Raw genomic sequence first — 23,504 nt, 5'->3', positions numbered from 1 at the left:
GATCAGAAAAGGTTAAGGACATGGACAAAAAGACCTGAAGTATAATACATGTTTTAGGAGTGGGTCTAATAATCTCCCAAAGTCAGATATTTCCTGCTCTCTCAGTTCCTAAATTCTATGGTCCTGGTGAGCGAATCCCATATTTTGTGATTTGTAAAGTGTGAGATATAGCTACCGAAAAATATCAGTCTCTAAAGAAGGAATCTTTAGCAATTGCAACGTCCACTGACAAAACATCAGTAAATCCAGAAAGGGTGCTATCAGTTCAGTTGAAGAGTCTGGATCAGGTGCTTATACAGAAGGAAGTCAATCCAGCATGTCAAACTGCAACCACATGAGGATGTTGGAAGGAACAGAGCAAAAGCTTAGTGAAAAAGAACTTGAGATTCTTGTTGAAAAGAGTGTGACTGAATATGAAAAACATTTTAGGAAAACCTCACTCACAGCGCCAGAGGCTACAAAAATCACATAGGCAGCAGGTTGTAGCAGAGGTTTAAAGCTTATGGGGTGACCAACAGGTAAATGGATGAAATATAAAAACAAGCATTTACAATGCAACGGTTTCGCCTTTGGAAAAGTTAGAGCTATTGGCATTGTAAATGACAACATTTGTATTTATGTGTTGGTTTTGAAAACAGATAAATAAATGGCATTGCCATTTACATTGCCAATAGCTTAATCTCTCGCAACTGTGAGACCTATTGTACCCTACGGACGAGCTCAGCAGACAGCAATTACTGCCACACACACACACACACACCCAGAGCCACACACACACACCCAGAGCCAGCCACACACACCCAGAGCCAGCCACACAGACCCAGAGCCAGCCACACACACCCAGAGCCAGCCACACACACCCAGAGCCAGCCACACCCAGAGCCCCACACACCCAGAGCCCCACACACACACACCCAGAGCCCCACACACACACACACCCAGAGCCCCACACACACACCCACTGCAGTCACATACACACACACACTGGAGCAGTCACACACACACTCTGGAGCAGTCACATACACACACACACACTGGAGCAGTCACATACACACACACACACACACACACTCTGGAGCAGTCACATACACACACACACACACACTCTGGAGCAGCCACATACACACACACTCTGGAGCGGTCACATACACACACACCCTGGAGCAGTCACATACACACACACCCTGGAGCAGTCACACACACACACACTCTGGAGCAGTCACATGGACACACACACTGGAGCAGTCACACTCGCACACACTCTGGAGCAGTCACATACACACACACATACACACACTGGAGCAGTCACTCACAGACACACTCTGGAGCAGTCACATACACACACACATACACACACTGGAGCAGTCACGCACACACTCTGGAGCAGTCACATACACACACACCCTGGAGCGGTCACATACACACACACCCTGGAGCAGTCACATACACACACACCCTGGAGCAGTCACACACACACACACACTCTGGAGCAGTCACATGGACACACACACTGGAGCAGTCACACACGCACACACTCTGGAGCAGTCACATACACACACACATACACACACTGGAACAGTCACACAGACACACTCAGGAGCAGTCACATACACACACACATACACACACTGGAGCAGTCACGCACATACTCTGGAGCAGTCACATACACACACACTGGAGCAGTCACACACGCACACACTCTGGAGCAGTCACATACACACACACATACACACACTGGAGCAGTCACACACACACACACACTCTGGAGCAGTCACATACACACACACATACACACACTGGAGCAGTCACACACACACACTGGAGCAGTCACACACACACACTGGAGCAGTCACACACACACACTGGAGCAGTCACACACACACTGGAGCAGTCACACACACTCTCTGGAGCAGTCACATACACACACACACTGGAGCAGTCACATACACACACACACTGGCGCAGTCACACACACACACACACACACACACACTGGAGCAGTCATACATACACACACACACTGGAGCAGTCATACACACACACACTGGAGCAGTCACATACACCCACACACTGGAGCAGTCACACACACACTCTGGAGCAGTCACACACACACACACACACTCTGGCGCAGTCACATACACACACACACACGCACACACATTGGGGCAGTCACACACACACTCTGGAGAAGTCACACACACACACACACACTTGAGCAGTCACACACAAACACACACACTTGAGCAGTCACACACAAACACACTCTGGAGCAGTCACATACACACACACTGGAGCAGTCATACACACACACACTGGAGCAGTCACATACACACACACACACACTCTGGAGCAGTCACACACACACACACACTTGAGCAGTCACACACAAACACACACATACTCTGGAGCAGTCACATACACACACACACACACACACTGGAGCAGTCACACACACACACTCTGGAGCAGTCACACTACTGGAAGTTGACAGACTGTGTGGTGCAATGCTTGTGTTTGCCTCCTGAGATAGTATAACTGTTAATAATTACCAAAGGTTAGTACAAAGAAATTATATTAAGTATTTTACACAGCCGCCAAGCCCTTACAGGCAGGGGACATTTCCTTGGACAGTAGAAATTTCATTTCATTTATTCAACTTAACTGCGGAAAACTGCTTCGTGTAAATAGAGGGCCAGGACAGACGACCTCAATAGTTAATTGTATTGTTACAATGGTAGACGGGTTTGGATAACATTTCCCAGCTGCATAACTGCTGAGAAGACCAAATGGATGTTACCCCTTGGCCCCACATAAGATGTCGTTACTTAGGGTAATTGGGAGAGCATCACCAAAGCGAGTTTCTGCTGCCTACTTTTTCATGTATATAAAACACGCACCTTTAATATCTAATCTTGCCCAAGACGACAGAAAGATAGGCTATTTCATGTGTCACTTAATTGTTATGTGTAAATAACAGAGCATTTTACCAGCACATTGTACAGCTATTTTTATGTGCCCCCCTGTGTATAAGAAATGTATTCAAATGTCTTTGTATACACGTAACTGAATAAACCAGCATAAATAATCGCTGTACCATTCGCCTTCCTGGAAAATCTTTCAATGCATGTTTAGAACTGTTTACTTCTTTCTAACATGACATAAATGCTTACATTATTAACAGTAAACCCAACCCTGGGGAGTTCTGTTGTATCTGATGCACTGCATTAAATTATCCTGGTTGAAGTGTGCATATGAGTTTAATGAAGAACATGCGCTGACGTGGCTATACCTGTATCTGATACAGTCTGTAATGCATCACAACACCCCCGCTGTACACCTCTGCACACAGCTCCTAATCCATTCTAAACCTTTACAACCAACCACAGATCCATCTGTCAGGCGGGCGAGCGCCTGACGTGCCAAAATATGCCCTATTACCGGACTTGTTGTGACTGACACTGCCCCATTGCAGACAAAGTCTAAAACGAAAAATATCCCCAGACCAGTAGCTCCTGAGCATTCAAGCCGGGCTCCGTGACTCTCTGCCCCCAAGTGCTTCTGACATGCCTTCCTCGGCTTGGGCCAGTGTTACAAGAACTAGTGCTATTAACAGAGCTGTGTTCCTGATAACGTGCCACACGCCGTAAAGAAAGTGCTTTGACGCCTGGCCAGCGGCAGCAAGCGCTACATAAATCCAATTACAATTTTTTTTTTTTTAAACATCGGTATGACTTGCTCGTGAATTTACCCCGCTATTCGGCCCAGATCACGGGGTGTCTGAGGCTCTATACGTTATGTCCTTTCAGTTTTAGCAAGTAGGAGCCCCGGGTCGCTAATGTAAAACCTGCAAGGCCGAAGTGACCCTCGCGACCTCTAGGAGCTGGCACCGGCAGTTTAGCACGCTTAATATCCTCTGTTGCTAAAATTACACAATTAACATAGTTTACCCGTTTTAGAATAAAAGTATAGTAGTGCTTTCTTTCATTTACTAAAAGTCTAATTTAAAGCAATAATCCTTTCGGACTCTGGGGAAATATATACGCTTGTTGCGCTGCCCTTTGGCGCAAACCCAGGTCTCCCAGACCACAGTCAACCGCTCTACCAACTACGCTGATTCATATAGTGCAAACTCGACCCGGTGTCCCAGAGCGCTTTACAGAGTACCAGTTACATTACACCCGAACACAATAATTTCGGTAGGGAGATTAAGGTATTTGCCCAGAATCACGAGATGTTGCCGAGGATCGATCCTTGTTCCCCAAGTCTGGCGGTATCATACCCCGGGCTTCTCGCGACCGCGCTTCCTCTTTTTTTTTATTTTTTATCATTCATCGCTAAATACTCGAACACCGCTCTCTTATAGCCCGTGGGCCAACTCGCACCCCATCCCGCCACGCGGGTCGGAACGAAAAGCCCCTCCCTCCACCTACCGAATAACGCTGCCCTCGCTCTGCCCGCGATATTGCTGCTCATGTTCCCACCCATGACTTAAAAACAGCAAGCGCCTATCATCTTCTTACTCTGGATAATTAACCTTGCTTTTTCCAGCATATATTTTGATTCTTGCTGACAATAGGAAAATATCTCAATTAAATCGCTTCACCGGGGCCCGAACCCGAGGCTCCCGGCACCATAAACATGTGCTCCAAACGCTACGCTATGGCCTCTCACCCGTTTGCACTCCAAAGCCGCCAGGCCTGACTCCACCGCACGATAACTATTTCCCGGCTAGCGAACGAACAGCGGGGGGGGGGGGGCCGGAACGGCGCACGGACAGCGGGGGGGGGGGCGGGAACGGCGCACGGTCAGCGGGAGGGGGGGCGGGAACGGGCACTCACCTGGACTTCTTCCGGCGGCGGTCGGCCACGGAATGGGAAGAAAACAAACGGACTACAAAAAAAAATAAACCCCGCCCACGGCCGCGATGACGACATCGCAGAGGCGGAGAGGGAAAAAATCTCGGGAACGCCCACGAATCTGGTCCGGCCATGACGGAAAGATCTCTGTTCCAATGGCTAGCCTCCATTTATGGAGCTAGCCAATGGAAGCAGAGGCGGGACTAAGCCCCACACTGTAGGGACATAAGATTTCTCCTGGGCGGAACCCAGGCGAAACCTAAAAAGATGGTACAACCTTCGTTCCCAGACAAAGAACAAACTTGCCACATGGAAGAAAGAGGCAGCAGCAAGAGGTGGGGGACCCGGCACTGAGCCATCACTCACTCATGTGGAAGACATTGTTGACAGTACTTTCCAGTCAGAGGCTATTACAGGAGGCCTGTTTACACAATTACCTCAATAGTTGGGTATTTGTTTCATAAACAGTTAGGACTGTTACATTAGTGTTCTTAACAATAAATAGTATTGAGGCATAGGCCTGCATAGCTTTTCATCCGTCTTATTTAATATATTCTTAACGGTAAGTAGGTTTTAGAGGTACCATGCTAATTGTGCATGTGATCTATGTTAGGTTTTTATATATCTGGCAAAGTATTATAAGAAATGTAGTTCAAGCATCTCAGACTACAGCAGCTATTTTCCAAAGTGTCCGTTATCACTAACAATGTGTTGTAAAACGAGCATTATGTTATGCTTTTAAAATGTTGAACATCCAATGCTGCTACAAGTGGGAGTTGATATGATACCATTATTCATAAAGTAACTACCCATAACTCTCTGTATAAAGCAACTAATATTGTTCATCCGCGGAGATCCAACATTTCTCAGGACCCAGACTGGCAAAGAGGCAGAGGGCCAGGCAGCCAGTCATGAAGGAATTGTTCTAGCAGGAAGGTGTTTCATTACCACCACCACCAGAAACCATAAGACATCTTGTCCTGGCAAACCTTCATCTCTGCCACCACAGAAGTGCCCACTATTGTCTTTCACTCTGCATCGCTCACAAGCCCTCCCAGAGATATAGATCCAGACCAACTAAAGGCAAGGAACGTGCACTACCTGCTGCACAGTTGCATGCTAAAAATACATCAAAACACTGCAGAGCTACTACAGAATTGAGTAGGAAGGTGGCTAAACTTGACAAGATTATGTCAGAGGAAAGTTTAACCAGTAGATCTGGCTTTTGTGAATTAATGCAGGCTGTAAGGGTATGTGCAGACAGATTAAAGAAGACTCTACAACACACGGGTATCACAACCATCACAATGACAATTGCCTCTAGGCAAGGTCAGGGTCTATAGATAGGATAATTACAGCCACTGTCACTGTGTACAGATGTAGGGCTAACAAGCACGTTGAGTTGGCTCACCACACATATGATGTTGCAAAGAGTCTTACATAAATTACCAATATGTTGGAGAAGATGGAGACTTCTAACACGGCCATTAGGGGTGGAAGGGCTGGCAGTGTCAGCAATGCATCTTCCTTTACACTCAAGATCTCAAAGCATAGTGACATTCAAGGCCCTTAATCTTTGCCATTTTCACTCGCCAATGAACGACAAGTTGGAGGAACCTCAGACTTCCAATTTTGATGGATTAGAGATCTGGCTACTATTGAGACCAAAAATAGCTTCTTCCTTTCTGAAAATCGCAGATTAAAATTTGTAGAAACAGCCAGTATGATGGCTTGAGTGTCAATAAAAGTATTTAAAAGAAAATGGAAAGATCTTAATTTTTTTAAAACAAATGCAGTAGTTATAAAATCAGAGTTTGAGAAATGTCCATAATTCCTTATTTTTCTGAACCGCCAACGACTATGTTGGATTGTTTGAGCGCAACTAATTAAAACATTTTTACAAACTCCCAATTTAATAGCGGGAGTCTTGGGTCGAAGCATGCGAGGACTGCTTGTCTCCTTGTACATATGCTGTATTCGTTAAAGATGGTTTTTATGAGAGCTACTCTTTCCTCTTTTAACTTCGTACAGGAGCATAGCCAGTGTTCGATATCTTTTTTCCTGCACCACATAACCTGCATGTTGTCCCGCAGTTCCTTCTCAGCCATAGTCGTAGGTGGGGTATGGCTGGTTGGATTCCTAGCCTGTGTTTTAGGAAGGCTTCTTTTCATTTCCTGCAGTACCCCAGTCCAAAGTAAGCCTGTAACCCGGGTGATTTATAGGTACTCAGAATCATCCAGGCGTGATGCCTATGGGCAAATGTGGCTTTGTCCTCTATAAAAGAAAGTCTCTTTATGCCCTTATTTACTGCATGCTTAAATTGTGCGTGTGGGAGGGACATTTCCCAAAGTGCTTTTAGTCCTGTGGTAGCCAGTGACTCCTCTAAATATTTTTTTGCTGGTGCGGTGGAACTGCTACGCAAATCTTGCCAAAGCAGGGGGTTCAATGTGCTCTCAGGTGAATTCTTTATTTTGTACCAACACTTAGGGCCAGATGTAGGTCGCCCAATACCGGTCGGTAATGGCCGGAATTACCGAATTTCGGCCGTTACCGACCGGTATTGGGTTTTCCAGACGTAGGTGGCATTTTTTGTAGGATTCGGTATTTTACCGAATCGGTAATTTAAGGATTCGGTAAAATACCGAATTCTTAACATACCGATTCGGTAAATTACAGAATTCAGGATGTAGGGAGCACTTAAGTTAGTGCATTCCTCAGTTGAGGATTCGTTATTTACCACCAACTAGAAGTTGGTGGTAAATAATAAAAACCTTTGAAAAAACTTTTTTTTTGCTTTTCCAACAGTGCCATGTTGCAGACGGCATGTATATCTGCAACATGTGCACCCGTACACAATTGAGGGGTGCAACAGGGTGTCAAAGTGACACCCTGCCACCCTTCAATGTTTCTCCCTTTTACCGAATGGGTATTTACCGATTCGGTAATTGACATACATTCCTATGGGCCTCCAGGCCCATAGGAATGAATGGCAATTACTGAATGAGTAAATACCCATTCGGTAATTACCGAAACGTACCTATTCTGTAATTTTTACAGAAAAATGACCTACACCCCATTTACCTGTTCTTAAAGAGTAGGTAAACTGGGATTACCTACATCTGGCCCTAAATGTACGATCCTCGCTGTGCAAGCAGTTGTTTTGTTAGTCCTAGTTCTAACCGGATCTGGGCTTGTGAAGTATAAGATGGTAAGTTTAAGAGGACTCTGTACGCTTTTGAAATAATAAAGTCAAGCAACTTCGCATCAGTGCCTCTTAGAGCTTCGCTGCCATTGGTAATTGATGACTGAATTTTAACTTGGGCAACACGAAGCAGGGCAGAAAGGTAGGCCCGGTCAGTTTGGTTTTAAGTTGTCTGAGTGTTTTCGCAATCAGCATGCCTCTCCTCTTGGTGGCCTCAAGATGACTTGTAAAACGGCCTCCCCTGTCCACTAGGACGCCAAGGTATTCATATTCGAAGCAGTTCGCGATTGCCCTTGTTCCAAGGAACCAAGAGTGGGACTTTTTATTCCAGGTTATTGATAGTATTTTGGTTTTATCAATGTTGACTTCAAGAAGGTTCTCCTCAGCATATCCATGTAGTGTGTTGATAAGATGTTGTAGTCCTACTTTGGTGTAACTGACCAGGACCACTCGTCTGCATAGGATATGCTAGACAGGCTTCGACCCCCTAATCAAGGAGCGTGCACGTTACAGGCTTCTAGAGCTGGTGGCAGGTCGGCTGTGTATAAGTTGAAAAGGGTTGGTGCCAGAATGCACCCTTTCTTGAGGCCTTTTGTTGTTGATATAAGCCTCGAGAGGTGTGTGCCATTTCCAAGCTTCACCTGAACCCACGTGTTGAAGTGCAGTTCGATCAGGAGATTCAAAAGAGGTGCAGGGATCCCCCAGAGGGCTAATTTCCTCCAAAGATTTGCTCGATTAACGTTGTCGAAGGCCGCTTTGAAGTCCGCAAAGCAAAAGTGAAGGGTGTGTTTAGTCAGTTTTGCTTTGTCAATAAGTAATGATATTGCTAGGAGGTTTGTTGTAGTTCCAGTTTCTCTACAAAATCCTGTTTGGCTGGGCGGAATTATGTTATGCTTAGTAGCCCATCGCTTAGCTGTATCTTCCCTGTGACCGTCAGGCCTTAAGACTGGAAGTGCCATACTGCCGTTGAGTACGGATTTGCAAATGCGGCCATAAAAGTTTCCCATAAAATAGTTGGGTTGCCCATGGGATACTTCAGGCTGTTGAGTTGTAGCTTCGTTGCCAGAAGTACCTCCTTTGTGTTTGCGACAGAAGACATCATTCTTTTGAAATTTATAGTGTGACATGAATCTGATCCTGTTGGATTGAGAGGAGTTAAGTCTGTAGAGGCAAGAATGGACACCTCCTGGGGCCGATGGTCACTGTCCCCTTTATCTTCTAGGCTGAAGCCTAGTATATGATGAAAAAATGGGAGAGACACTAGCATGTAGTCTATTGTGGAGGTCGCGTTGCCTGAGTGGAATGAAGCGGCAGCAAATCTTCCATTTAAAACTCTCACCCCAATGTGCTCTAGATCTTCACCCGTTTGGGAGTTTTTCTTTGGCCACTAAGAGATTGGGTTGGGATATTCCAATAGAAAGACTGGGCTTGAATGTCCTTGTTTGAGGAAGAGCCTAGGATGTGTTGGTTGAAGTCCCCTGACAGAATGAAATTCAAGGGGATATGCATAGTCATTAGTTGATGCAGATAGTCCATTAGAAATTTCGACTCCTGTTTTTTCTTTTTGGGATTAATGTGAATGTTAGTCAGCAGCACCTCTTCTTTTTTCCCAATGAGGTTTAGTTTGATCTTAGCAGTATTTATAGCTGGAGAGTGAGAGGTTAATTCCTGAGCACTGTTGATTTTTGTGAATTTGATGTAGGCAGCTAGACCACCTGCTAGCCTACCGTATTTACTCTTCCTTAAAGCTTGAGAGTGAAAACAGGTGTAGCCTTCTATTTGCGCAGGCTTCTCTAACCATGTTTCCTGTAGTAGGATGATGTCAAATGATTTTGCGTATTGAAGGAATTAGATGTCTGCTGCCTTATTGTTTTGCGCATTTATGTTCCACAAGCATAGTTTCAGTAGCGGAATGTCCAAGTACAAACCCGCCCTGGTTGGGTTGCCCTGTCATTGTGGGTAGCTCGAGGTGTTGATTGTTCTGAAAGTCCGGAAGTAATCAGAGTTCTCTAAATAAGGAACCATTGTGCTCTTTTGGGTGTTCAACACCTGAGTTTTTGGTGGTGATCGTCCCTGGGCGCCCCTAAGCACTGACGTGGTCTTGGAGCTTTTCAGGGTTGGTCCCTCCCGTGGTCTCTCAAGCAGGGGGAACAGATATCCTGTGTTGTAATGTAGTACAGATAGGATCCCCCATGCTTTAAGGGTTGTTTTCTCCTCCAAGATTGTATTTACAATTTCGGACAACCTCCAGGTTGCTTTTGTCCTGTGTTTTATCAACTTTTACGAATTCAACTGAAAGGAGGTCGGCTGAGCATAGATCGTTTAAGGTTGGTATGGTGCAGAGGAGTCGCAGCAAGTTCCCTCTGTTCAGGATGTCGAATGGACCCTTTGATTCATATTCTGGGGTAAAAAGAATAATGGTGGGATTTCTAGTTTGATCTACCGGCCAAACTGTTGGATACTTGCCCCCCAGTTGGGTTCCTCTGTTATTTGTGATGGACTGTTGTGAGGATCCAGTAGAGACGTCAGGGATGGGAGGTTGTCGAGGCTCAAAAGCTATGGGAGCATTGGAGTCACCGTCTAGATGGAGATGTGGTTGGACCGGAAAGCCTGGGAGTCCAGTTATCGTGGATTCCTTGCCTAATGGTTGAGGCGGGTGGAGAGTGGTTGTAGATTTCAATGCCAAGTTGGGGCCGTGCGTTGGTGGTGCCTCCTTTAGCTCCTTTTGCTTGTTTGACGATGGTTGTCTGGGGGGACTGGCATCCTTCCCCTTACTGGTTCTACTAGGGTCCGTAATACTTTGGGTGCCAGTTTGGCTGCTGGACTGTGCCCTGCCAGCCCCTAATGTTAGAACCTCTTTAGTTGATGCCTGGTTCCCCCCCCCCCCATGTATGGGTTCGATTGACTCAATGAGAGTTTGTTCTGTACCTGTGTGGGATGATATGATGGATTCAGATTCAGGAGAGACTGCTGTCTAGTTTCGATACACCTCAGAAGGGTTTGAGGCTGATTTTTTATTTCAACCTTTCCTTCTTTGTTGATGGCGACGTTTAGCGATCTGAGTTGGATTTTGATCCTCGGAAAGTGGGAGGGTACATTTGGGCGAGTGGCCCACTGGAGAGGCCGATACAGTTTTGTCTGCGGTGTTTGCTGTGGTGAGGTCCCCTTTTGCAAGGTCGAAAGTTGCTGTTGAACAAGAATTGGTGTCGGAGTCCCCTTTATGAGGCCCCTTTGGGAGGCCTTCTATCAAAGTGGATACTATTTCCGGGAATGACGATAGTTTGTCAATGATTGGACCGCAACTGCAGATCAGCTTTGCTTCTGCTGAGCTCTGCCAATTAGAAGATTTAGTTGGCCGAGTTTCTCGTCAATCCGCCCCACAAAAAAGGCCAAGGTATTAAGTAAGGTCAACTGTAGGTCCATTTTGTCAGACTGGTAATGAAGGGCATCGACGGTTCGTTGCATTGTGTTTAAGAGAATGTCCCAGGTGTTTAAGGCATTCGAGGCTTGAGTCCCGGATTGGGTCCCAGGTTGACTTGAGGGACCAGGGGATACAGAGAGAGCGGAAAAAGCGGAAAGACTTTGTCGAGTTGTTGGGTTAGAAAGAATTGCCTCCCGATCTGAAACCTGATTATCACACTGATTTTTGTTAGTTTTAACTGTGGACAGAGGTTGTTTAACAGGGCTGACCAGGGTGTAAGAGGCATTTAAGTCTGCCCATTCTTGTGATCCCAAGAAGGTGAGGTTTGCGGGGCCGTCGCACCCTGAATCCTCTACGATTTCTATGGCCTCCAACGGATACTCGGAGAAGCCCTTTCCATCTACAGTTACTTCAGTTGGCGATTGGCTTGTCTTGAAGGCGTCCAGGTAATGGGGGGAGACGTTGATGGTCTTTGAGAAGTTATTTGAATTTGATCCATTTAGAGCCTCATGCCCTCAATTGAGATCCTTACCACTGCTTGTCATGAAGCTAAGCGAAGGTTGTCTTTCCTTCTGAATTTTTGGGGTAATTGAGGCAGTAGTGGACTTGAGGGGAGATGATGAGCTGGAGGGGGACTGCTCCCCCTTGCCTTCTTTTTACAGGGTGACTGAACTGCTGATGCCCCTGCTGATGCCCCTGTTGTCGGATTCCATTTTGCCTTTTTTCCCGTGTACAGGCGAACTGGCCATGGGTAATGGTTCCTGCGGGGATAGGGGAAGTAGAGGATCCTGAAGGCCTGAAATGTTACCACCAGATGAAAAAATGGATGAAGGTGGGTCCTTTAGTAGTTGAAATTTTGAGGTAATTTTTGGTTGACAAATATGAGGAAGGTGGACTCCAACCTAAAGGGCTGGATCAGTGCGGGTACTAGCTTCATCTGGAGATGTATCAAAACTGACACAGGCTGGTTTGGTGTTTGCGTTTTGTTTGACCTTGGACTTGATCACGAGCTGGCCCCTTTTCCTGCCTGACCTCCTGGCTGTGTGTGCTCCAAGAGATGCCCAGGGGCTCTCAGAGTGTCTGCTTCTAGATCACACTCCCCTGCCCGCGAGCCTAGCCTCGTAGGGCCCTTGTGGGCCCTTGTGGGGGTTCAGATGTTTGGGAGTTCCATTGGGAAGCCCAGAGAACCAGACAAAACCACAGCTAAAGACTTAGGGACTTGAAGACTTGAGGGCTTGTGGGTGTAGATGTGTGATGACTGAAGACGCAAGGGGTCAGTGCGGTCCGCACGAAGGAATGGGGGGAAAGTCAGCGCTGTAACCTGTAGCCTGTAACCTAGAGCCTGGATGTCCTGTGGCTCAGCTCTGCTACTGCTACTGCTCCCAGCGGCACCCACACACAGAAAGACGCGGATGCAAACGCACTCACCATGCCCACTGCACCACTCAGCTCCGCTATCACTCAGGGCGCAGTGCAGCGCCCCCGCCTGCAGACCGATGGCCTCCACACAGTACCTCTGTGCTGGCCCCCATTTTTTGCTTTCCTTCCGCCTTCCTGGTGATGCTCCAACACTCAGGCACTGGACTTGCTGGATTTGCAAAAATTCAAAGGCAGAGGAGGCTGCCAGGGGGGCAGGGGTCACCAGTGACCCCCCCCCAGTTGGAGGGCAAGGCAAGGCAATACAGTGGTAGGGGGGAGCCAATACCCCCGATGGCAGCGACAACACACCGAGCTAGAAGCCAAACCAAAAGCACAGCTCCCTTTGCTCCGGGAAGTTGATCCAGTACAAACACGGATCACGGAACTCACCCAGCTCTCCCGCAACTCTGCGTCAGGCAGCAAGCAGGCAGGCAGGCAGCGTCTATGCTCCCACGCCGCCCATGTTTCTGCTCCTGCTAACCCTGTAAGCCTTCGTGATCCCGCGGTAGCTCCGAGCGGCTCACAAGGTTCACGGCTCTCTCAGGGTGGTCGCGATTTTGCAGCTCTTCAGGCGGACCTCCACAGCGGACCCCAACTGGTTCTTCTTGTTCACGGTCTCCTGCTGCCCCTTCGCCGCTACGGTCCCCCGCTTGCAGCTTGCCGCTAGCCGCTTCGCCGACGCTACTGCTGCTCACGGACTCGAAGATGCAAGATCCGGACTGGTATTTGTATGGGATAGTGAATGAATGTGTGTGTGGTTGGGTGGGACGTGTGTGATTTTATAACACACTATGTATGAGTTACTATCTATATGAATAAATAAAGTGTTGTTTGTGTGAGTAACTTAGTAAATATAAGTATGATCAATTATTTTCATAAGAAGTGAGTAGTAATGTTGATGTAGGTGTATAAGTATATTTAATAGTGTTCTATTGATCTTTGTTAGCATGTATGAGTGAATCTATAGGTAAGTGTTTAGATGTGTGTGTAGATCTAGGAATCACTGAGTGGGTTTTTAGAAACTTGTACTGGTGTGTCAATGGTTTCAAATATGCTACTTCATATTTTATAATGAGTGTTGAAAGGTTATGCTACTGTATGATGAGGTGTATCAGTTTGTCACATGGATGATGTCAACAGTGATGTCATCAGTGATGTCATTTGAGATGTCATCAGTGATGTCATCAGTGATGTCACTGACCGTGTCATGAATGATGTAATATGTGACATCATCAGCAGTGGATTGCGTGTGCGTGAGTTATAGTTAGTACAACTAACTATAACGGGGAAATTTCAATGGTTTTGTAAGAGTGAAATGTCCAACTAACTACAACACCCCTGAAGCCTGTGGTTTTTTCAGTGAATTTCTGAGGTTTTCTAAATGCTAATTCCTAACTATAACATGTCTGAAACCTATGTTTTTTTCAGTGAATTTCAAAGGTTTTTAAATGCTAATTCCTAACTATACAATGTCTGAAACCTATGTTTTTTTTCAGTGAATTTGAAAGGTTTTGAAAATGACAATTTTTAAATATATTTATTCTTATATTTATTTTTTTTGATACTGATTTACAATTTTTTTTTAAACTTTATTTTTAGATATTTTATTTTTTAAATTACATTACATTGTGTGCCCACCCCTTCTTTTTATTTTTTTGGGCCCTGGACTCCATCCCCTAGAGCCTGACCTGCAAATCTAAATGTGTTAATTTTTTTATAGGAATGGGATTTCTATGGAAGGAAATACATGTTACTTGTAAGTATGCTTGGAACTACTTTTCAGGGTCACTGCTGGGCTAAAAGATGCAGCACTGGTTTCTCTCTTGATAACAAATGAATAGATCGGATTTCGTTCTTCTGATGACTTAAGGTGAATATTTTAAAGTTCGAAAACTGCACACTTAGAAGAATTTGCAACGGAAACCAGTCAATGTCAGCCTATGAAAGAAAATTCACTTAGCAGGTAAATAGTGTTATTATTACTTTTTCTTACTCAGAAGTGGATCCTGAATCCAGCACTGCTGCATCACCTCTAAACAGTTGAAAGAATGCAAATTACCAAAGACCCGCGGAAGCCCACGTCTTTTTTTTTTTAATATAGCTAGAATGCGCCGATCAGACGCGCACCCCGCGATTTTACCCAAAAACAAAACAAAAATTGGGGCCAAGGGGGTCCTTGTGGAACCACCTGAGCAGACCTAGAGGGTCAGGGTGTGTCTACCCTCCCCCTTTCTACATTTTAAACTCACATTTCACACGCTTCTTCAGCCTCCCTTCTACCGAGGCATAAAATGGCTGCCAACAGTTTCAAGTTTCGAATGTTTACAAGCACTTGACAGCCAATTAGCATTCAGCGCGTGATCGGAAGGCTGCGCTTATGGTACGATGACAATAAGCGGAGTATCCGTATTCAATTTTTTTAATGTGAATGGGGCCGTGTGGCCCCCTCCTGTGGTCAATTCTGGGCATTGAGGTCCCCACCCCCGGGGTATGGCTAATTATATATTATTATTTTATGGAGGAGGGCTGCATAGCCCCCTACTGAAGCCACTTCAAGGCCCCGGGGACCCCATTCCCTGGGGACGGCCTTTTTTATTTTATTTATTATGGCCATCACCGTTGGGGACCGTGCGAGGGTCTTCAATTCCCCCACTGTCCTACCGGCTCCCCGCCTCCTGCGGGAGCCGGTGTTCTATCGACATCTGAAGTCCATCTGTATATGTACCACCTAGGAGTTGCCTTCACTTTGCGCATTCACGTTTGTAGTAGCGCATCCATATTAATATTACGTATGCGCACGATACGTCCCACCGTCTGGCTATGTACCCCTAACGTATTTCATTTTATTTGCGCATGCTCAATTACAACATGCCCAATCACAGCTCTCACACCCAGTGACATCATGCTCAACCAATCATCTTTCTGCAAAGCATTTATAACCTGCCAACCTTCTCGAACTTTTCCTATTCCGCAGTCACAGCCATTGGTAGTGTTCGTATCCACTTTTTCGTAGGTGAGCACTTGCTTTAAGAATAATTGAATTATTAATCTGAATGATCTTTAAGTACCACGTAAATGCAATATTTTGTTCGATTTGACAATGTTGTTTTTAAGCACGCTTTCCTACTTTTTTATATTGTTAAAGTTGACTTCGTAACTTTTGTTTCTGAGCAAACCACTTAATCCTGCCGCCTTCAATTTTGTACGTAGTGCGCCACATGCTGCTTCCTCCCCATGCAATTCACATGTAATCGATTGGCCAATGTTGTATTTTAGCACGCTCTCCATGTTTTTTAATAACGTTAAACTTGATTTCTTATCCTTTGTTCTGTGCAAATCAGTTAATCCTGCTACGTTTCTTTAATTTGCCAAGTTAAACGTGGCCCTTCCCGCATCAGTGTGCTACGTACTGTTCAAGTTAATGCGATGTCGTTTTTCTCGTGTAAGAAGTGCGTTACGTGCCCCATGCATTGCAAAAGTAATGTTTTCGGCAATAGTGTATTTTAGTACAATCTCCAGCTCTTATACCTCAAATATCTTAACTTGGTAGGCAATGTTTCTAGGCAAATCACTTAATTCTGCCACCTTTAATTTTGCAAGTAGTGCGCCACGTGCTGCTTCCTCCTCATGCAATGCACATGTAATCAATTGACCAATGTTGAATTTTAGCTCGCTCTTCATGTTTTTTAATAATGTTAAACTTGATTTGCTCGCCTTAGTTCTGTGCAAATCACTTAATCCTGCCACGTTTCTTTAATTTGCCAATCGCCACGTGGCCGTTCCCGCGGCAGTGTTCCACGTGCTCTTCAACTTAATGCGATGTAGTTTTTCTCGTGTAAGTAGTGCGTCACGTGCCCCATGCATTGCAAAAGTAATGGTTTCCGCAATAGTGTATTTTAGCATGGTTTCCAGCTCCTATACCCCCAATATCTTACCTTGGTAGGCGATGTTTCTAGGCAAATCACTTAATCCTGCCGCTTTTAATTTTGTAAGTAGTGCGCCACATGCTGCTTCCTCCGCATGCAGTTCACATGTAATCGATTGACCAATGTTGTATTTTAGCACGCTCTCCATGTTTTTTAATAACGTTAAACTTGATTTCTTATCCTTTGTTCTGTGCAAATCAGTTAATCCTGCCACGTTTCTTTAATTTGCCGAGCTCCACGTGGCCGTTCCCAAGACAGTGTGCTACGTGCTGTTCAACTTAATGCAATGTCGTTTTTCTTGTGTTAGTAGTGCGTCACGTGCCCCATGCATTGCAAAAGTTATGTTTTCGGCAATAGTGTATTTTAGCAGCTTTCCAGCTGTTATACCACCAATATCTTACCTTGGTAGGCAAAGTTTCTAGGAAAATCACTTAATCCTGCCACCTTTAATTTTGTAAGTAGTGCCCCACGTGCTGCTTCCTCCCCATGCAGTTCACATGTAATCGATTGACCAATGTTGTATTTTACAACGCTCTTCAAGTTTTTTAATAACCTTAATCTTGATTTGTCCCATGTTCTATCGCATTATATAGATATCTCAACCATGAGACGTACTGGTCGCCACAAGCTGTTTATTCCTGCCCATGCACTATACCAGATGGTGGTCAACCACTCGACATACCAGATCCACTGACTGCTCTCCATATGCTATCAGATCAAGGCCAGGAGTTTGTAAAAGCAGTGAGTGACCAATCTCGTCCTAACATTTGTATAATGCAATGCTGTTTCCTATTTTGCTTGCCAAATATACCCTCTGATGATTGCTTTTCAACCCCAATCCTATTGAGAACAAATGTTTTTATATACATTAAAATTAATCTTGGACATATGTACAACATATACATTTTTAACGCTTTTTTCAGTTTGCAGAATATTACATAAATCAGCAGCAAATTGCCGAGGTTGAAAAAAGTATATCCTCCTCTTCCAGCTGATTACACCGATGTCTCAAATATGGCATTTACTAGTTGTCTGAACCATGGAGATTCACAATTTTTTTTACGGATAACGTTAAGGTAAATACTCTCAATATGAGTAGTCGACGAAGTTAAAAAGTAACAGATATAAGTACTTGTGGGGTTTTTGGTATCAGATAATGTCCAATTCACACTTGTATGGATGAGTCTGATACAGGGTGGATCTTTGTATAACTAATGGATGATTAGATAATAGGATGGCATACAAAATCCCAACCTTCTTACTTTTTCTCTTAAAGGGTTCCAAATTGGGGACGAATATTAGGCTGTGCAGTAGAGGTTGGCGGTGTTGCTCCACTGGTACTTGGGCCTTCTCATGAAGCAGAAGGAGCCTCTCTCAATATCCTTAACTCTTCCCTTCCAAAGTTGACAGGATTCTTAGTCTGCAAGTCCTTCCACATACTTGCAATTCTACACCAGTACTCTTTATTGGGGTCTCCTCTTGAAAGCAGTATTGCATATCCGTCAAGTAACAAACCAAAGCGGAGTTCAAGTTGTGAACTCTGCTGGCCACAGTGTTTACACAAGGTAAGCAGAGCGGCCTAGATATTCAATACATTCCAATTAAATGCATTAGAAATAAAAGAGCATATTTACAAACTCCTTTCAACATGAGAAAAGTAACACAAAAGTGGCACAAGAGTTTTGTAAATAAGCCCTAAAAAATATTGTCCTGCATAATGAATTCATCTCTCACCTAATTCTGTCTCATCTGTGAATCATTTTAAAGACCTGTTCAACTGTAATATAAATATGATGCAGAACCCCACCATCCGCCACAGCGCCGCCGACTCCTGCATATCGAGCTATTACGCTCCCAATCCAGACGACTTTCCACGCTGGACACGGCAGTACAGATTCCTCCATTGTTCATGGTATCTGCTGATCCGTTGAATTGCCTGATGTGATACGCAATTGCGTTAAAAGGCAGTGTAATATTTAAAGACAACAATGACTATATTTTTGTCCTGATGATGATGCCCCTCATTTAACATAGGCATCGAAACGTCGTCGACCAAAAAAACCCCGTATGCAATATGACATTTAAAATATTGTGAAATGCAATGGTGTGGTTATAACAATCTCTGTCTGTAACACTGACTACAAGTACACAGACATATTTTTGCTTTGCTCCTTTTACCATTCTGTTCGTTGTTTTGTCTGAATGTTGTGGGTCACGGCTGTGCCCACTTGTTATTAATGTGTTCATTCAGTTTTTATTAAGAAAATTGTTAAATAAATTCCTTGTCCGGCTGGACAAAAGACATAACACTTATCAGGTGTGTGATTATTAGCTCAGTATACCATTGTGTCCATGAGTAGGGACCACTGTTTTTTGTAACCTGTTCCTTGTAGGGGCCCGGTCCTTGTGAGTGTCCCTGTCCTTGGGAGGTGCCCTGTCCTTGGGTGGTGCCCTGTCCTTGGGAATGTCCCGGTCCTTGTGAGTGTCCCTGTCCTTGGGAGGTGCCCTGTCCTTGGGAGGTGCCCCGTCCTTGGGTGGTGCCCTGTCCTTGGGAGTGTCGCGGTCCTTGGGTGGTGCCCTGTCCTTGGGAATGTCCCGGTCCTTGTGAGTGTCCCTGTCCTTGGGAGGTGCCCTGTCCTTGGGAGGTGCCCTGTCCTTGGGTGGTGCCCTGTCCTTGGGAGGTGCCCTGTCATTGGGAGGTGCCTGCTCCTTGGGAGTGTCCCGGTCCTTGTGAGTGTCCCTGTCCTTGGGAGGTGCCCTGTCCTTGGGAGGTGCCCTGTCCTCGGGAGGTGCCTGCTCCTTGGGAGGAGCTGTGTCCGTGGGTGGTGTCCTGTCCTTTGCGGATGCCCTGTCCTTGGTCTGTGCATTGTCCATGAGATGTGCCTTGCCCTTGGGAGTACCTTTTGAGGTGGATACCTGTGTGCCCTGTGAATCTGTGTCCCCGATCACCCCTTGATGGTCCCAAGAGGGGTCATGGTACGTCGTGCAAGCCGGCCTGATCTGGGAATCATCCCCAGTGTCATCTCCGCCACATTCTTGCTGAGCCTGGAGATGTCGTCCCACCGCTTGTGGCAGTGTGTGTGCCGCCTGTTGCACACCCCCACTGCCCATACATCACGTGCTATGGCCCTCCACACGGCCTTGCGATGGTGCAGCTTGACCTACCATAATGGGAGACAAGAGGGGGCAAGTCAGTGAACAGTTGACCATTCACAGGATAGAAGGTACAGGTATCTGTCAGCAGCCATGCACAGTACAACATATGTGACTGACAGGTCAATATGGCATTAGTCCATCATGGAAAGCAGGTGAGGTACACACCCACAAGATAGACGTGATCGGTCGTGACCCAGCACAGCCACAAGACTACACATGTCATGTTTGTGACCCCTCAAAGATAACACTTCACAGCATAGAGGTCAATCGGTCAGTGACAGAACCAGGAACACATCACAGCGTGCCTGGCCTGCTGGGGCATACCCACACTGCCTCCCACAGAACACCGCCCAGATTGCAGAGGCCAAGAGTCAGGGACCACCTCATGCACACCAACATGTCCCCCACTGCACTTACCACCTGTCCTGGGGCACCGTAGAGCCGTTCATAGTGGCGGAGCACACCATTCACAAGGACCTCCAGCTCCTCTGCACTGAAGGGACGGGACCAGATCTCTCCAACTCTCGCCATGGCAAAGTCCAGGACACTGGCACAACAGCAGCAGTTGGTGGAGTGGTCAGCAGCAGCAGGTAAAGGTGACAGGGCAGTGGGTGCCGCTATGTGTATTGATGTTACCGTTTCATGGATGGCTATGGGCGCTTACCCACCGCCCGGACTTGGCGGTGGGTAAGCGCCCATGGCCATCCATGCCACAGTAACATCAATACACATAGCGGGACACATCGCCGGACCCGGTGGTGGCTAAGCGCCCATGGCCATCCATGCCACGGTAACATCAATACACATAGCGGCACCCACCGCCCGGACCCGGCGGTGAATAAGTGCCCATGGCCATCCATGCCACGGTAACATCAATACACATAGCGGCACACACCGCCGGGTCCGTGCGGTGGGTAAGCGCCCATGGCCATCCATGCCACGGTTACATCAATACAGATAGCGGCACACACCCCCCGGACCCGGCTGTGGGTAAGCGCCCATGGCCATCCATGCCACGGTAACATCAATACACATAGCGGCACCCACCGCACGGACCCGGCGGCGGGTGCCGCTATGGACTGAATGGGGGGACACCAACTGCCATTTCCACTTGCACATTCAAATGTATCTGTTAGCCTGCCCCGCACCAGTGGAATGCGTGCTCTGCCATTGCGAGGCCAGCGAGTGATGATTTTAAATGATGCATCATCGCGGTAGCGCGCACATGCGGTTGGCGGGGTGTGACCGTGATGGACCAATGGTACGCACAATTGCAGTAGCAAGGATAATTTCCTGTGATGGTGGACTACATGCCCTGATGCGGTGTGTAGAAACACTGCATGTCTCCGCACACATCTAATGATAACAGGGGTACATGTGTGTCAGGGCATGTCCGGAATGCCTCAAAACTCATCATGTTCTGTCAATGGCCCGTGTCCACGTGTCAACAATGTCCATTTGTTGCATGTGTGAGCATACTATTCACATTGCCAGTGGTTGTCAAAGGATAGTGATGTGAGCTCAAGTTGCGTAAGATGTGCATGGCAATGTGTTGACATATTTGTTTTGAGGTCCCGCGTTTCAAAGTGTACACATCTACACAGTCCATTAAGGCTGTGTACCCACAGTTTGATCCAGTCGTGAGTGTGTGTTTTGTGTGTGCAAGAAGCAATGAGGGGGGATACATGCATTCTGTGTATGCGTCTGTGTGTCTTATGTTGTATGTCAATGCCTGTCATGTGAGCATGCACAGCATTGTTGGTGGTGTCATGGGTGCATGAAGACAAGGAGGGTATGTTCCAGGTTCGTGCTGTGAGTGCACATCCATGTGTGTCTGTGGGGATGCTTGTCCACACATGGGCCATCCGTCATGTGATGTTAGCTGTTCTTGCAACATGTGTGCACGTACCATGGTACATAGTTGCACACAGGATGTTGTTTGTGGGTAAACATTGTGCGTGTAGTTGGCTGTAGTGCCTTTTATTTCTGTCACGTCACACATACAATCAGTGTCTGCAACATGGATTATTTGTGTTGTGTTGGTCAAGATGTGATAGTGTGGTTCAGCTGTGCCGTGTAGTCCAATTGTCATCTGCTCCATTCTACTCCCACACAGGAGGGCTCCAAATGTGCATCGACCATAGACTGTGCTGGAGGACATGGTTGGAGAGGAGGTGATCCGCAAATTCCGGCTTGACCGACCGACATCGCAGTACCTTGTAGCACAATTGGCACCCCACCTGCAGCCACGCAGGCCATATCCTAGAGCAATTACACCCACAGCAAAGGTGATGGCGGCACTACACTTCTTCGCTACGGGCACATTCCAGTACACAGTTGGTCATGCCGGGGGGATGTCCCAATCCATGTTTAGCATGGTACTGCGGGATGTGCTGGAAGCCATGATGCGTTACAAGGATGATTACATCCATTTCCCACGTCCGGCATAGTTGGCAGCTGTGAAAGGAGACTTCTATACCCTGGCCCAGATTCCACACGTAGTGGGTGCCATTGATGGCACACATATTGGTCTAGTTCCACCCCAGGCACGTGAACCCATCTATTGCAATCGGGGGATACCTCCCTGTCAGTGGCCTCAGGTGATGGTGGTGGTGTCCTATCCCGCTGGCCACTTGGGGGAGGGGGAGGTGGTGTGTTGCGGGATAACCACTCCCTCCAAAAAGATGTTTGCTGCCCCATGAGGTCCACCATTTGTCCCATACGGTTGTCCATGGACCTCAACAGCTGGCGGGTCTCAAGTGAGTCTTGGCGTGCCCGATCCGCTTGTGCCTGCGACCGCTCGTATGACACATGCACTCTTGAAATGACATCCAGGGTTTCGGTCCCAGGATTAGGTGGGTCTTGTCCCCCACCTCACCTTGCACCTGCCCTCCTTTCCAGAAGCTGTGGCCTCACCTATGTCCTCACCCGTCCGCTCTCCCTGCTAGCCTGTGATGTTGATGGTCCACCATCGTCCAATGGGTCAAGGAGGGTGGCACAGGCAGGACTGGTGGTGGTGGTGGTGGTAACAGCACAGGTCACAATGGCAGAAGGTGCTGTGGTTCCACTGGCCAAGGTGGTGGGGGCAGGGATGTCCTGGGAGCCTGATGGCCCTGGGAGTATAGGCGGACCGGCATCGCCCTCCGCACCCGAGGTGTCCAGGGAATCATCACCAGAGAGTCCATGCTGTGAGAGGGGCGACTGGTGCTGGCGGTTGCTGGTTTCTCCTGCCAGTTCTCGGTCACCTGAGGGACAAGAATTTTACAATCAATGCTGTGGACATGACATGTTTTTTGTTGTTACATTTAAATTTTCTAGGGATTCAGGACATGGTTGTTGATGTCATCACATTGGTGTGGTACACAGTACTGGGCATTATGGTGGTGTGGAGGTGGGGAGACAATACTTGGATATGTGTTGTGCTGTTCTGATATTGGATGGTACCCCTGGACTCTGTGTAGTTTTGTAGTAATTTTGACATTGTTGCTGTGGCTCTGCAATGTGGACTAGGGCATGTTCACCAG

This window comes from Lissotriton helveticus, chromosome 8 (assembly GCF_964261635.1).
Source record: "Lissotriton helveticus chromosome 8, aLisHel1.1, whole genome shotgun sequence".
In the NCBI taxonomy this organism is placed as follows: Eukaryota; Metazoa; Chordata; class Amphibia; order Caudata; family Salamandridae; genus Lissotriton; species Lissotriton helveticus.
This window is presented reverse-complemented; position numbering follows the sequence as displayed.